Genomic DNA, 13,682 nt, shown 5'->3' with positions numbered 1-13,682 from the left:
CCTTCTTAGCAATAGTGTTTCTATTCTAAGATCCAAAAAATTAGTGAATTAGGAATGAGAAGTTTTACAATTTTTTCTCAATCCTTTTATAAAAGGTGAAGGGAGGAGAACATAATAAACTCAGAAAATGCTAAATATAAGTGGCATAATTAACAGGCTCATGTTAAATGGCTCAGATAACACTCTCTCTTTTCTTAGTAAATATTTTCAATAGTCATAAACAGTTGTTCCCCTTATGAGGATCAGCCTAGGAAAGTTAAACTGACAGAGAAATGATGGCGGTTGACAATTCCATGAGCAAAACCTAGGACTTTGAGACCCCATCGAAGGAAATCTGATGAAACAGTAGGAAGGGATCAGCCTGTTTTCCAGAGACATTACTTTGCAGTCTGCCAGACCTTGAAAATAAGACAGTAAAACCCAGTGGAGGTATCATCTGGAGAGGTGAGAGGCCAGATCCCAAAGAGCAAGAGAGAGGAGGGAAACTTCAGAGCTAGTCACAGAGGAGACAGGTAGGTGGGGCAAAAAAAAAAAAGAGGAAAGCGAAACTTAAAGATCTGAGAAGGATGGGGAAAGTGAGCTAAGCAAGTGGTGACGGGGGAAAGGAGAATGGATATATTTTGAGGAATATTTTAACGATGCTGAATTTTCAAACTCAATGCCTGACTGAAAAATGGGCTCCAACACAGGATTCTTAGGGCAGTGAGACTATTCCTATTCTGTCTGACACATGGTGGATACACGCCATTATACATTTGTCAAAATTCATAGAATGCACACAACAATGAACCCTAATGTAAAGCACAGACTTTGGATGATAATGACCTATGTTCATAAATTGTAACAAACTGTTTACAGTGGAGGAGGCTGGAGGGGCAGGAGGTATATAGGAACTCTGTGTACTCAATTTTGCTGTGAACCTAAAATTGCTCTGAAAAATAGTCTCCTATTTAATAAAATTTTAGGTTCCAAAGAACAAAACTAACTTAACCCACTCTTCCTAAAAGTTTCACGCTTATAAATGGGAGATGTGGAGGACAGAAACAGCTGGCTTAGACTAGGCACCATTGTTGCCACAGAAACAACCGGAGACTTCAGAGAAACAGCGTAAGACCCAATGTAGGAAACCTGGGCTGGCCCGGGGCTCTAACTGGGCTCTTCACTCACTACTAGACTCTCTGCAAGGAAAACCAAATCCGTCCTTAAATGCCCAAAGAGGAACAAAACCTACATGCCTGGAATGTGATGCAAGCCTCACAGTCCAAATCAAACCCATCACGGCAACAGATTCAGATCTCATATTTCATGTTTGTGTGTGCTTCTCCAGTAATGGTAATGCGCTGGGCACACAGACTGAAGCACTCCAGATGAAACCTCTTTGCAAGCTCATCACCATATTTAATATAAAAGCATCTATACTGTGCAATGAATTTTTATTGGTTAAAAAAAAAAATTTAAGTTTCTTTTTTTTCCAGTTCCTTGATAGAGATCCAAAAACCAGGATGGAGTTGTGTACCTGTTAGCTGATGGCCTGTCTGGTTCCTATGAGCACAGCAGACCTCCTAAATGTCCAGGCTGAAGCCCCCACCTCACCCTCACAGTGTGACACCAAATGCAAAGTATGTGTCAGTCGCTCAGTCATATCTGACTCTTTTGTGACCCAGTCATGTCTGACTCTTTTGTGATACTATGGACTGTAGCCCACCAGGTTCCTAGGTCCATGGAATTCTCCAGGTGAGAATACTGGAGTGGGTTGCCATTTCCTTCTCCAGGGGATCTTCCCAACCCAGGGATCAAACCCAGGTCTCCCGCATTGCAGGAAGATTCTTCACTGTCTGAGCCACCAAAAAGAAATAATTTAAATATGTGCCCCTATTTCAACGATTTCAAAGTATAGCTACCTCAATGCCGTAAAGCATGAAAGTGAAGGCTCTGCTTTAATTTTCAAAACGCTTTAAGTCCAGATTTTCAGGGGTCATAGAATAGAGTTTTAGGTTTAAAGGTCTAACTTCAGACTAAAATATTCTGATTTGCACAATTTAACAAAATCTTTAAAATTTCTCAGTCTGTATGCCACTGACCCAGCAATTCTACTTATAGGAACTCTCCACAAATATGCTCATATATTTGTACAACTATGACTATAAATGATACTGTTGTATCATCCATACCAGTAAAAACGGGAAAGAACCTAAATGTCCATGGAATGTTTAAATAGAAAGACGTACCTCTCATATTTTTCACCAGTTTTTAAAATGAGGTGGACCTACCCTATCTCTTGCCATAGAAACATGTCTATAATATACTGTTAGGTGGGGGGAAAGCAAACTTACAGAGCAATTTTGGAGTTGTACATATAAAAATTTCTGGTAAGGTACCCAATAAAATGATAGCGAGTTAACGATTAAAAGAAACCTCATTTCTATCTCACAGATTTGTCTGCATTTTTTGGAATTTTTCTTACAAGCTTCGACAGTTTTGCCATTTCTTCTTTAATTAAAGTCATGCAAAAAGTCTCAATCAGTACATCAGAGTGGGAAAACTGCATCGATCCAATACACCTATTAATGAATACAGACCATTATTATAATCCGCGGAACCCAAATAAATCCTGTCAGTATCCACGAGGCAATGAGCAGAGCCCCGCCTTACCTTCCGTAGAGAGAAAGTTTCCAGTAAGTACCACCAAACTTGCCTTAAGAGCCGCGAAGCGTCAGACCCGCGCTGCCAAGTCGAATGCGGGGGAAGTACAGCCACAGTGTGGGGCCCTCCAGGAGGCTGCGGGGCTGGCGCAGCGGGCGACGCCCGGTCCGTCCACTTCGGTCCCCGCGTCTGTCCCCGCGCCTCCCTACTCACCTCGGTCCCCTACTTCTGGCCCTCTGGGTCCCCGCTCACCGGGCGCCCTTTCACCAGCACCTCTGTCCCCGCCCACACCCTCGTCCCCGCCCCGTCCCCGCCCCGTCCCCGCCCCGTCCCCGCCCCTACCCTGGCCCTAGGCTTTCGTTTCCTGCGAACTGAAAGCGAAACTCAGCGGAGGAAGCGCTCCTGAGCTCGAAGTCCGTGCCTCCGCAGTTGGTTTCGTGTTTAAACTTGCGCGCGGTTTGCAGAACAAGGCCTAAACTGGTTCCTAGCATAAGCTCTTGTTTGGACATTTTAAGATCTCCATAGTCATTTGGAGGTGTTTTACAGTCGTTTGGCATTTCGTTATTACGTGACAGCATTTTTTTTTCTTTCTTGAAGCGATGATGTAATTTCTTAAATTGGGTATCTTAAAATTGGATGGCTTGTAGATTCTATGACATACGGTAGATAGATGCAAGACGTAGCCCGCTGTCCTCTGGTACCCCTGGGGCGGCACGGGGGCTGGTTCGGGGAACCCGCTGTGACGCAGAGCTGGTGGGGAACAGAAAGTGAACTGTTCCACCTTAGCACCTCACGTACACTGGGTCCCTGAGAAATGCCAGGCTCCCTACTAAGCTCTAAACCTAATTCAGTCTATATGACAGGTTCCTAGTAGAGGCCCCATTTTTATTTCAGTTTTATAGGCGAGAATACTAATTTCCAGAGAGGCTAAGTGGGACTTCCCGGATGGTCCAGTGGTTAAGATTTCCCCTTCCAAAGCAGGGGGTCTGGTTTGGTCCCTGGTCTCCCTGGTTGGGGAGCTAAGATCCCACATGCCTCACGGCCAAAACACCAAAACATAAAACAGAAATGATAAAACACATTAAAAATGGCCCACATCAAAAAAAAAAAAACCTTAAAAAAAAAAAAGAGGCCAAGTGACTTGACTAAGGTCACAAGATTACAAGGGGTGAAGCCAGGATTCCAGAGGGTCTTAACCCTAATTCCCACTGCCATCCCTTCATATGAAATGCCAGGTCGCTGAAACTAGGGGCTCACCAGATGGGCATGCAGAGAAGTTAAGGTTCAAGGACAAATGGACAACTTGCTCAGTTGCTCAGTTGTGTCCGACTCTTTGCCAACCTATGGACTGCCTGTCCATCACCAACTCCCGGAGTTTACTCAAACTCATGTCCATTGACTCAGTGATGCCATCCAACCAACACACCATTCTCCTCACACCTTCAATCTTTCCCAGCATCAGGGTCTTTTCACAATGAGTCAGTTCTTCGCATCAGGTGGCCAAAGTACTGGAGTTTCAGCTTCAGCATCAGTCCTTCCAATGAACATTCAGGACTGATTTCCTTTAGGACGGACTAGTTGGATCTCCTTGCTGTCCAAGTGACTCAGAGTCTTCTCCAATACCACCGTTCAAAAGCATAAATTCATCAGCGCTCAGCTTTCTTTATAGTCCAACTCTCACATCCATACATGACTACTGGAAAAACCATAGCCTTGACTAGATGGACCTTTGTTGGCAAAGTAATGTCTCTGCTTTTTAATAAGCTGTCTAGATTGGTCACAACTTTTCTTCCAAGGAGCAAGCGTCTTTTAATTTCAAGGCTGCAATCACCATCTGCAGTGATTTGGGAGCACAAAGAAATAAAGTCTGTCACTGTTTTTACTTTTTCCCCATCTATCTGCTTTGAAGTGATGGGACCAGATGCCATGATCTTAGTTTTCTGAATTTTGAGCTTTAAGTCAACTTTTTCACTCTCCTCTTTCACTTTTATCACTAGACTCTTTAGTTCTTCGCTTTCTGTCATCAACATATCTGAGGTTATTGATATTTTTCCCAGCAATCTTGATTCCAGCTTGTGCTTCATCCAGTCTAGCGTTTCTCATGATGTACTCTGCATATAAGTTAAATAAGCAGGGTGACAACATACAGCCCTGCTGTACTCCTTTCCCAATTTGGAACCAGTCTGTTGTTCCACATCCAGTTCTAACTGTTGCTTCTTGACCTGCATACAGATTTCTCAGTAGGCAGGTCAGGTGGTGTGATATTCCCGTCTGTTAAAGAATTTTCCACAGTTTGTGGTGATCCACACAGTCAAAGGCTTTGGCATAGTCAATAAAACAGAAGTAGATGGTTTTTTGGAGCTCTTGCTTTTTCGATGATCCAACAGATGTTGGCAATTTGATCTCTGGTTCCTCTGCCTTTTCTAAATCCAGTTTGAACATCTGGAAGTCCACAGTTCACATACTGTTGAAGCCTGGCTTGGAGAATTTTGAGCATTACTTTGCTACCATGTGAGATGAGTGCAATTGTGCAGTAGTTTGAGCATTCTTTGGCATTTCCTTTCTTTAGGATTGGAATAAAAACTGACCTTTTCCGGTCCTGGGGCCACTGCTGAGTTTTCCAGATTTGCAGGCATATTGAGTACAGCACTTTCACAGCATCAGCTTTTAGGATTTGAAATAGCTCAACTGGAATTCTATCACCTCCACTAGCTTTGTCCATAGTGATGCTTCCTAAGGCCCACTTGACTTCACATTCCAGGATATCTGGCTCTAGGTGAGTGATCACACCATCATAATTATCTGGGTTGTGAAGATCTTTTTTGTACAGTTCTTCTGTGTATTCTTGCCACCTCTTCTTAATATTTTCTGCTTCTGTTAGGTCCCTACCATTTCTGTCCTTTATTGAGCCCATCTTTGCATAAAATGTTCCCTTGGTATCTCTAATTTTCTTGAAGAGATCTCTAGTCTTTCCCATTCTGTTGTTTTCCTCTCTTTCTTTGCATTGATCACTGAGGAAGGCTTTCTTATCTCTCCTTGCTATTCTTTGGAACTTTGCATTCAAATGGGTATATCTTTCCTTTTCTCCTTTGCTTTTCTCTTCTCTTCTTTTCACAGCTATTTGTAAGGCCTCTTCAGACAGCCATTTTGCTTTTATGCATTTCTTTTCCTTGGGGATGGTCTTGATCCCTGTCTCTTGTACAATGCCATGAACCTCCATCCATAGTTCCTCAAGCACACTATTAGATCTAGTCCCTTAAATCTATTTCTCACTTCCACTGTATAATCATAAGGGATTTGATTTAGGTCATACCTAAATGGTCTAGTGGTTTTCCCTACTTTCTTCAATTTCATTCTGAATTTGGCAATAAGGAGTTCATGATCTGAGGCACAGTCAGCTCCCGGTCTTGTTTTTGCTGACTGTATAGAGCTTCTCCATCTTTGGCTGCAAACAATATAATCAATCTGATTTTGGTGTTCGCCATCTGGTGATGTCCATGTGTAGAGTCTTCTCTTGTGTTGTTGGAAGAGGGTGTTTGCTATGACCAGTGTGTTATTTTCAACATATTCAATGTTCGAACTTCACCGGTTATCCCAGTATTGTCCTTTATATCAACTCTTTTCCAATACAGAATCTAAGCCATAATCTCCTTCACTGAAGTTTTTTATTATTAAACTTTTTATTTTGAGATAATTGTAAGAAATCATGCAGAGAGATTCGAGTTTTCCCATCTAGTAGGACTGTGGCACATATTGAAGAGGAAATTTTTAAATTTTACATAACCTCCTCCTTCTGCCTCTGTAGCTCAGTTTGCCCCTTGCAAAGCCTAGATCACATAGGTCATGTAGTCTCAGAAAGTGGGGACTTGCAATAGTAGGAACTGGAGTTTATCTCACTCACCCTTGTCCTGCTCTTTGCAATTGCCCAGCCCCTGCAAACCTGCTTAATCATGCCTGTCCAGGCCAGGCATTCCCCTCCCCCCGCCTTGATTGTTGTTCCCCTGTGTGTGAAACCCCTTAGTTTAAACCAATTAATAGTGTTGCCCACGATAGTCTGTCTACAGAAACTCTAATCCCTTTGTTCAGGGCTCAGAGCTTGGAGTATTAACTCCTCTGGGCCCTCTGGCATAATAAACCTGAGTTTTCCAACTCTCTGAGTGTGGTGCTTGGTTTCTCAAGTACTGGTTTCTGCAACAGTATCACAATCAGGATATTGACACCGATGCATGCAGAACATGCAGGACATGCAGAACATGTCCATGGACTCAAGCATCTCATAGGTCACCTTCATAGACACACCTACTTCTACCCCCCCACCCCCGACCTCAACCTCTGCCAAACACTAATGTGTTCATCATTTGTATAACTTAGTCATTCCAGAAACTTTATGTAGGGTAATTCCCTACCAGTCCAGGGCTTAGGACTCTGTGCTTCCAATGCAGGGGGCACAGGTTCAATCCCTGGTGGGTGAAAACTGAGATCCTGTGATCCTCGGGTGTGGCCAAAAAAACACATTTGGATTTCATTTGGATCCAAATGAAATCACACAGCACATAATCTTTGGAGATTGGCCTTTTCACTTAGCTTAACGCTCTAGAAAATCATCCAGGTTGTTGAATGTATCAGTAGTTTGCATCTTTTTATTTTAGTGGACTACAGTTGGTTTATCCATTCATCTGTTGTAGAATATCTGGGTTATTTTCAGTTTCTATTACAAACAAAGGTACTATTAACAACTTTATGGGAGTTTTGTGTGGACCTAAGTTTTAATTTTCCTGGCATTATGTCCAGAAGAACAATTTCTAGTATAATGATACATGCTTAATTTTTAAAGAAATTGTCAAAATCTTTTACAGAGTGACTATACCATTTTACATCCCCACCAGCAGTATGTAAGTGATCCAGTTTTCATGCAAATCTGCCAACACTTAGTGTTATCACTATTTTTCGTTTCAGCCATTCTGATAGGTTTATAGTAATATCAATCACTGGTTTTTCATCTAGTTTTAATGTCTCTTTAGATTCCTTTTCTCTGGAGTTGACTTTTTATTGTACTATATGATATTGGCGTTTTTAAAAAAGTATATCCTTCTTGTTTCCCAAAATGTTCTTTAATTTGGGTTTATCTGCTTGTTTCCTACTGATAGGATTTGGGTTCCACGTGATTGACAGCCATGCTATGTACATGATGTATCCTCTGTGCCTTTAGTCAGAGGCCATCCAGTGACCATTGGTCTTGCTCTTGGTGATGATAACATCCATCCCAGGTTAAGAGGATGCCCACCAGATTTCTCCACTGTAAAGGTAATCCCCTTTTAATGAGTAATCTGAAGAGAGATGCTTTGAGAATATGTAAATATTCTTTAACTCATGAGAATTATAAAAACTGCACACAAACACTCCATCTAAACCCCTGAACAAAGAAGCTTGCTTTAAAAAAAGAGTAGAGGTAGGGGTGGGGGCTGGGGTGGGGGGTAGGAGGCAGAGCAGAGAGAGGAGATCAAACCTCAGCCTCTGGCAGCAAAGCCACATCCTTGGGACACCCAGCCTTCTTTTGAGTTCTTGCCTGAAAAAGCCTCAAGGCTGTCAAAATAATTTACTGTCTGTTCTAACTGATACCAGGTGGTATGCCCCAGTTTCTCAGAGCATTTATTTAAAAAGGCTTACAACTGAGAATCCTTTCTGTCCCTTGGAGATGTATCCATACCTCCTTCAACTCAGGAGTGTCTTTCTCAAGGACCTGAGAGGTCTCAAGGACCTCTGAGATGTGGACCTCTATCCCCAGTCTCTGTGGGGACAGAACCCTCTCTGGGAGCCCTGCCAGCAGCAGACGCAGCTGATTACATTTACAGACCACTGTCTGTGACTTTTCAGTTGAGCCTCCTCCCCACTCCACCCCCATTCTCTTCTTGAAAGACCCAGTCCCCTCTGTACCAGTCAGAATGGAGTTCAGCTCTTTGTGGTTACCAAATAAAATCTGTTTTCACTGTTTAAAGTAATAGCTGCCTTTATCTTCGAATCCCTAATGATTCTGCTGTGGTTCTTCTACATTTGTTAGTTGGCATTCTGCTAAAAACGAGGGCTTTCCCTTCCCCTCCTTCTCTTTGCTTTTCAGTTTCTTTGGATGCAAAAACTCGTTTATATTCAATGTGTACTTTCTTTGTCAATTTTGGTGCTCAATTGGCCACTAGGAGCTCTGTCAAACTGACTCCTCTGTCTTTATGACATATTTCCCATCATTTTTTGAGCACTTCTTTACCTTCTGGCCCAAGATATTCCAGGATCATCTTGTAGTAATACTTTTCTGACTCAGCCCTGAAATCAGCCAGTTCTCCAGTGAATCATAATTTCTTTTAGAGGGGAATGGCATTTAGAAACCAAGATACAAGCACTAGATGTTCTCAATGCTATGGTATGCCATTGGTTCTAAGTTCTTTCAATGGCAGAGCTAAGAAAACAAAATCGAGGACTTTTCCTGTGGTTCAGGGGTTAAGCCTTTGCCTTCCAGGGCAGGGGGTACAGGCTTGATCCCTGGTCAGGGAGCTAGGATCCCACATGCCTCTCAGACAAAAAAAACAAACCATAAAAACAGAAACAATATTGTAACAAATTCAATAAGCACTTTAAAAATGGCCCATATCAAGAAAAAAAAAATCCAAAGGAGCAAACATGAGTTCATATTGAAGACTCCAAAGTTGAAATATGATCCACTGTTACAGAGTTGTTCTGTGCTCTATCCTATTTCGTAATTGTGTATTCCATCTTCTACTGAGAACTTTGGCTCCCATTAGTGTCAATCTATTTATTTCTTTGCTTAATCTGAGAGCACACAGTGGGAGTTTCAGAATAGCTACACTGTCTATCAACGACAAACTTAATAAGTTCAAGGTATTTTTTTCTATTTGTTATATCTTTACACAGAAGATATATAATCAAAATACTGTGTTCAGTGCCATGGATTATATTTTTTTCTTCTATGTGGTTGTGGTATTCATTTGATACACAGTTTAATGTATTTATTTCCAGTGAAGTAGTTTCAGGATTCTGTCTATATCCCAGGTGACTCTGCTATGCATGAGAGTACAGGAAAATAAAAGAAGATTACCATTAAGGGAACATTTCATGCAAAGATGGGCTCAATAAAGGACAGAAATGGTAGGGACCTAACAGAAGCAGAAGATATTAAGAAGAGGTGGCAAGAATACACAGAAGAACTGTACAAAAAAGATCTTCACGACCCAGATAATCACGATGGTGTGATCACTCACCTACAGCCAGACACCCGGGAATGTGAAGTCAAGTGGGCCTTAGGAAGCATCACTATAAGCAAAGATAGTGGAGGTGATGGAATTCCAGTTGAGCTATTTTAAACCCTAAAAGCTGATGCTGTGAAAGTGCTGCACTCAATATGCCAGCAAATTTGGAAAACTCAGCAGTGGCCATAGGACTGGAAAAGGTCAGTTTTCATTCCAATCGCAAAGAAAGGCAATGCAAAGAATGCTCACACTATTGCACAATTGCACTCATCTCACACGCTAGTAAAATGATGTTTAAAATTCTACAAGCCAGCTTTAGCAATACGTGAACCGTGAACTTCCAGATGTTCAAGCTGGTTTTAGAAAAGGCAGAGGAACCAGAGATCAAATTGCCAACATCCTTTGGATCATGGAAAAAGCAAGAGAGTTCCAGAAAAACATCTATTTCTTCTTTATTGACTATGCCAAAGCCTTTGACTGTGTGGATCACCACAAACTGTGGAAAATTCTGAAAGAGATGGGAATACCAGACTACCTGACATGCCTCTTGAGAAACCTATATGCAGGTCAGGAAGCAACAGTTAGAACTGGACATGGAACAACAGACTGGTTCCAAATAGGAAAAGGAGTATGTCAAGGCTGTATATTGTCACCCTGCTTATTTAACTTATATGCAGAGTACATCATGAGAAACACTGGGTTGGAAAAAGCACAAGCTGGAATCAAGATTGCCGGGAGAAATATTAATACCTCAGATATGCAGATGATACCACCCTTATGGCAGAAAGTGAAGAACTGAAGAGCCTCTTGATGAGAGTGAAAAAGTTGGCTTAAAGCTCAACATTCAGAAAACTAAGATCATGGCATCTGGTCCCATCACTTCATGGCAAATGGATGGGGAAACAGTGGCTGACTTTATTGTTCTGGGCTCCAAAATCACTGCAGATGGTGACTGTAGCCATGAAATAAAAGATGCTTACTCCTTGGAAGGAAAGTTGTGACCAACCTAGACAGCATATTGAAAAGCAGAGACATTACTTTGCCAACAAAGGTCCATCTAGTCAAGGCTATGGTTTTTCCATTGGTCGTGTATGGATGTGAGAGTTGGACTAAGAAAGCTGAGTGCAGAAGAACTGATGCTTTTGAACTGTGGTGTTGGAGAACTCTTGAGAGTTCCTTGGACTGCAAGCAGATCCAACCAGTCCATCCTAAAGGAGATCAGTCCTGGATGTTCATTGGAAGGACTGATGTTGAAGCTGAAACTCCAATACTTTGGCCACCTGATGCGAAGAACCGAGTCATTTGAAAAGACCCTGATGCTGGGAAAGATTGAAGGCAAGAGGAGAAGGGGACAACAGAGGATGAGATGGTTGGATGGCATCACCGACTCAATGAACATGGGTTTGGGTGGACTCCGGGAGTTGGTGATGGACAGGGAGGCCTGGCATGCTGTGATTCATGGGGTTGCAAAGATTTGGACATGACTGAGCAACTGAACTGAACTGAACCATCAAAAATGACAAGGGGTCTTTGAGCAAAGGAGAGGCTGAGCATATGGTCCAAGGGGCTTAGAAGGACAAAGCTGCATATGAGAAGAAGAGGAAACAAGATGTATTACAGAAATTCACTTGAATTCTGAGCATTCTATGTGAAAGCAAGGACTGAAGATGACAGACTTGAAGGCAAGATCAAAGATGAGGACAAGTAAAAGATTCTGGACAAGTATAATGAAATCATCAACTAGCTCAATAAGAATCCAGCTGCAGAAAAGGAGGAATTTAAACACTAGCAGAAAGAACTGGAGAAACTCTGCCACCTCATCATTATCAAGTGGTACCAGGTGTAAGAGGCATGCCAGGAGGAATGCCTGGGGCTTCCATGGTGATGGAGTGCCTCCACTGGGCCCACCTTTGAAAGTGAGAGGCCAACCTGAGCATAAACACGTTAGCATTGTTCCACAGTAAAAGAACACATTTAAGGAGCCACATTTACAGCAAATTCAGTGACAATCATTAAGGCTGAGTTACTATACTGAATTACTGGCTTTCTTATTACTTAGGGAATATGTGTACAGGGAAAGGAAATAACATTGCACACAATTAACACTGTTTTGTAAAATGTAGTGTATTAAAATCTGTATTTAAAGTTAATGCACAAAAAAAAAGCTTATTAAAAAAGAAAAAATTGTTTGGTCTTGTCAAAGTTTTAAAAGGAAAAGAAAAAATCGCTGCATGAGCTCAACAGAAGATGACAGAAGGAAGAATTGGTGAATTTGAAGATTGAGCAATATAAATTATCTAATATTAGCAGCAGAGAGACTATAGACTGAAAAACACTAACAGAGTCTCAATGGCTTGTGGTTGTTCAGTCACTAAGTCATGTCCAACTCTTTGCAACCCTGTGGACTACAGCATGCCAGGCTTCCCTGTCCTTCACTATCTTTCAGACTTTGCTCAAACTTGTGTCTATTGAGTTGGTGATATCTAATTATCTCATCCTCTGCCATCCCCTTCTCTTCCTGCCCTCAGTCTTTCCCAGTATCAGGGTCTTTTCCAATGAGTTGGCTCTTCAAATCAGTTGGCCAAAGTATTGGAGCTTCAGCTTCAGCATCAGTCCTTCTAATGAATATTCAGGACCGATTTCCTTTAGGATTGACTGGTTTGATCTCCTTGCAGTCCAAGGGACTCTGAAGAGTCCTCTTCAGCACCACAGTTCCTCGGTGCTCAGGCTTCCTTGGGGTCCAACTCTCACAGTATGTACATGACTAGTGGGAAAGCTATAGTTTTGCTTCTAGGGAACTTTGATGGCAAAGGTGGTACTATTAATATAATGAAAGATCTAACATTTCTGTTATTGAGTTAAAAAAAAGAGAAGAAAGTGTGAGAGTGAAAACTATTCAAAGGTATGACAAGTTAAAAATTTCCCAAATTTGGCAAAAGACATAAACCTGCAGATTCAAGTAACTGAGTGGACTCCCAAGATAAGCCAAAGAAATCTACATTAATATACATTGTAATCAAACTTCTAAAAACAAAAGAAGAAAATAATCTTGAAAGCAGCAAGATAGAAATCACACCATATCTAAGGGACTTCCTTGGTGGTCCAGTGGCTAAGACTCCAGGTTCCCAATGCAGGGGGTCCGGGTTCCATCCCTTGTAAGAGAACTAGATCCCACATGCGGAAACTAAAAGTTCAAATGCCACAACTGAAAGATTCCAAATGCCGCAACTCAGACCCAGAATACGCAAACAAAATAATAAATAAAAAAAATATTTTAAAAAGTAATATTAGAGATAATTACATTATATATGAGGGAGAGTAAAAAAGACTTAAAAGAAAGTTTTCTACATTTCATTTAAACTAGTAAAATGTCAACACCAGCAGACTGTGATACCAGTTTAATGTAATATCTAGGGCAACTGCTACAGAATATACACAAGGAGATACACTCTAAATCACTACAAATAAATCAAAATGGAATTCTAAAAAGGGTACAAATGACCCATAGGAAGGCAAGAGAAAGAAAACAAAAACAAAGAGCATTTAAAAAAGGGGGGGATAGCAAAAATTAAGGGTAGATATAAGCCCTAACATAGTAATAATTATATTAAATGTTTATGATCTAAATACAATATTAATTTATGTATTTGGTAATTAAAAACAGATTGAGTGGGTTAAAAAAAATGAACCAATAATATACTGCGTTTAAGAAACTCGCTTTAGGAAATTCCCTGGTGATCCAGTTGTTAGGAATCACCACTTTCACTTCAGGGCCCCAGGTTC

General features: G+C 41.4%; 1 protein-coding gene across 3 annotated transcripts in view; it reads right to left on the bottom strand.

Moving 5' to 3' along the window:
• USP18 (ubiquitin specific peptidase 18) overlaps nt 1-2,944 on the bottom strand; it is a 30,380-nt gene extending 27,436 nt beyond the window's left edge. Inside the window, exon 1 of one of the 3 annotated variants that reach the window (XM_086404039.1) lies at nt 2,653-2,944. The gene's annotated coding sequence lies outside the window, so the exon portion shown is untranslated. The remainder of the gene's footprint in view (nt 1-2,652) is intronic. The other 2 variants (XM_086404038.1, XM_086404040.1) reach the window with 2 other exon arrangements.
• Between the last annotated feature and the right edge of the window lie 10,738 nt (nt 2,945-13,682).

Source organism: Bos grunniens, chromosome 5, assembly GCF_055505025.1.
Source record: "Bos grunniens cultivar Pamir isolate PY7600 chromosome 5, Bosgru_T2T1.0, whole genome shotgun sequence".
Lineage (NCBI taxonomy): Eukaryota > Metazoa > Chordata > Mammalia > Artiodactyla > Bovidae > Bos > Bos grunniens.
Note: the sequence above shows the minus strand (reverse complement) of the source record. Positions and strands in the feature narration are given on the sequence as shown.